Source organism: Littorina saxatilis, linkage group LG2 (assembly GCF_037325665.1).
Source record: "Littorina saxatilis isolate snail1 linkage group LG2, US_GU_Lsax_2.0, whole genome shotgun sequence".
Taxonomy (NCBI): domain Eukaryota; kingdom Metazoa; phylum Mollusca; class Gastropoda; order Littorinimorpha; family Littorinidae; genus Littorina; species Littorina saxatilis.
The window spans coordinates 19,639,918-19,643,561 of record NC_090246.1 but is presented as its reverse complement, the minus strand read 5'-3'; positions in this window follow the sequence as shown (position 1 = coordinate 19,643,561).

The window sequence follows — 3,644 nt, the reverse complement described above, 5'->3', positions numbered from 1 at the left end:
TGTTGCTATCTGATTCCCTGCTTGAGCAAAGCCATGTCAAAGATGTTGTCATTTGCTGAAACACAGGCTACAAGACTCACGTGGATGGATGAGTCCACGGGAAGAATAATGCACAATGTTGACGCGGTGCATCGGTTTTTCGTATCTAGTTCTTTGTCACGCCGGATTGCATACTAATAAAAAATAAATTTCTTCTGTTTTTATGTTTTGTTTTGTTATTTGTTTTCGCTCAGTGCTGATTATGACGTGACAGATAAGCTTTTTATGCCCATTTTCTGCTGCGTGATACAAAATACATCCCCACAAAGCACTTTGTAGAATTCCTTTTTCCTTTCTATGCTGCTGGTTACAAAATACAGCGTGACAGAGATCCTTTTTATCAGCCGAATTTTTGCTTACAGCTTACGCTGCTTTGGTACGAAATATGGCATAACACGGTACTGGTTGCAAAACTCGGCATAACACGAAAAGGGCACGAAGAGGAGATAGGGGTGAAGACAGGTTCTGCTTGCCTAAAGTCTGGTCACCTAAACAATGTTTGTCTTTATCAAACGCAGATATATGGGGGGGGGGGGGGGGGGTGGATGGGAGTGGGGGGGGGGGGGTAAAGGAAAGGCATGGGCCCCCAAATAAACTAGAGCTGGAAATGGGTGTTGTTGGTCTATTTTCGCCAGTCATAGCAGTTATTGCTTTTTTTTTTTTTTTTTTTTAGCCATATGGGAAACAATAAGAAGCAGTCGTTAATCGTCCAGGAACACGATAACACTGCCCTGTAAGTGTGTTATGTCGCACATAAAAGAAGTATTTACAGTTACCGTCGCAATGTTTAGATTATATTTCCTGATAGGTAACCTACCATAAACAAACACAATACGCCCACACCATATTATTTGCGGTTATCAATAGGAGGTTCATGGAACAACCCTAACAATAACAACATATGTCTTTGTCTATTCTGATTTCTCCCTTTGAGACATTGTCAGGGGCGGATTAGGGGGGGTTACAGGGGTTACATAACCCCCCCCCCCCCCCGGCTGTCCCCAAAAAAGATTTAATACTAACTTTAACAGAAATAATGAGTGGCTGCTAACACCAGTTGATCATGTTTAAAATCAAGGATAAGCCATAAATTGTTCATAAAATAGCTAAAACTCTTCAGCTTCAGGGGGGCTTCGCCCCCCAGACCTCCCAACGGGGCCTTGCCCCTGTACCCCACAAGGGGTCTACCCCTGGACCCCAGGTTGTGACCCCCCCCTCCCCCTCTGGCTTAACTGCTCCGCCCCTGATTGTTGCTGATAAATGTGGATGCCACCCTTATTCGTAACGCTTACAGTAACTAACAATATAAGTCTCCCCAGAATAAAAATACCTAAGTCCAAGGTATTGCAGTCGAACCTGCCCTGGCGACCACCTCTCTAGAACGACCGACTGCGCACAACGACCACCCGAAACGATCCCCAATTGTAACGAGGATGTTTTCCTGTAGAATTCATCTTTTCATAACGACCATCTGTCTATAACGATCACTTTTGATCGTTCCTCTGTGTGGTCGTTATAGTCAGGTTTGACTGTTCTTGCCCAGGTACATACAGCCTTTTGACCTTCCGAGTTGTATCCCTTGACTACCGTTAACAAACAACAAAAAACAATCAGATAAAAAAACATATAAGCGAAAACAAACAGCCACATTTGAGATAATGGCATCAAGTCATGTTTATCTACAGCAGTGAGTGTCTAGAAGCGTCCCAATATGATTGAATATGGGCTTCGTTATTTAGTCCATGGAGCCAAAACCAGCGAAGCATGTAAATCGATATAAATTGCTAACAGGCAGGGGGCCCAAGGACTGTTATGCCGGGGTGGAAGTAGAGATAAGCGCCTACTTCCCAAGAAATGCTCCAAATGGCTTCGTGTCTCCAAACACCTCTGACAGTCAAATCCAGCTCCTGGCCTTCACGTGGCGGGCCCTGTCTTCGACTAACAGGAGAAGGGATGCAGGCGGGTCACTGGCGCCTTAAAACCAGCTGCTTCGGGCAGATGGGGCTCGTTAACCTTGGATGGTCGCTCATCTAGGAGAAGGACAATTCCGATTTCAAAACCCGCACTGCCTTGTGTGCGCCTTGGGAAAGGCAAAGGCTACAAGAAGGAAAACTTCGACGTCAAACCCGGGTAGAGTGGACTCGACAGCCCAGCAAGGCAGCTACTCTTGGGGAGGAGGCAACCCTGAGTAAGAACCTCAACCACCGAAGACGGAAGACAGCAGCCAACTTGGCGTGGGGAGAAAATCGGCTGTCTACGCTCCCACGATAATATGGCCGTACAATTATATATATGGCTAACAGGCAGGAAAGGTATTGACTTGGCGAATGTGCGTGTAGTTTGACAAAACTGTGTGGTTTCAACATTATGTCTGAGGTATAATGATTAATGTTCAACATCGAAATGAATGTTGTACTTAAAGGTACCGTTCTGGTTGTATAATTAAATGATTATAATTTTCTTGGCAACAGATCTGTGCAGGGTTTCACGCGGAATAAAACCATCTTTTCATTCGGATTAATACTAAAATTCAACACCGTACGTGGCTGCATTATGTACATAATGGGACTTATTTTCTGAACTATGTATCGAGATATTGACACTGGTGTCCGTTACAAAATAAATTCAACAAAAAATTCCCGCTCTGCGCATAGAAGATGGAGAGGAAGGACGAAGGAAAGACGCAGGAAGGAAAGAAGAAAATGTCTACAGAAAAAAGAGGAAAGAAAGAAATAACAAAGAAATATAGAAAATAGCTACCGTTTACTCTATCATCTCAGTAACGCAAATCGAAATATTCCTCGATCGACAAAACTCAGTGGAAAACAAAATGACATTCACCAATCATGAAAAATAAATATTTTAAAATTTAACGATGATCATGCAGACGTTTGTCATGTCTGGACTGAGGTCTTTAAACCCCAGAAAAGGTGTAAAGTTGTCAAGTTCCAGCTTCAAAAACGTCCAAATAAACAACTTCAAAGCTAACGTCAAGGGACTGCCAGCAGGGTTACAACTGACGACTACCAAGATTCTCCTGCTACTCAGGTAAGCCAAAAACCCAGTCAAATAAGTCATAACATAATTATAGCATGGGTCGACAAAACGTAGGCGAAACCATCCAAGCATTCGAGGTCGGCAAAAACTTGCCAAACCTAACCCTGACCCTATCATCGCAAGCCACAGGAGAGAAAGTAACAAAAAGTAGAAAAAGAAGACGAAGAAATAACTTCATGTACCACGACAGCAGCAGTATAATCAACAACCGGGTAGTGTAGTGTAGTGTAGTGTAGTGTAGTGTAGTGTAGTGTAGTGTAGTGTAGTGTAGTGTAGTGTAGTGTAGTGCAGAGAAGGAAGGTGGGAGAAGGCAAGACAATCGCGGATTCAACAGACGAGAGAGATAGAGAGAGAGATAGAGAGAGAGAGAGAGAGAGAGAGAGAGAGAGAGAGAGAGAGAGAGAGAGAGAGAAAGAGAGAGAGAGAGAGAGAGAGAGAGAGCGCGAGAGACAGAGAGAGAGAGAGCCGAGAGAGAGAGAGAGAGAGAGAGAGAGAGAGAGAGAGAGAGAGAGAGAGAGCCGAGAGAGAGAGAGATGGAGAGAAGGAGT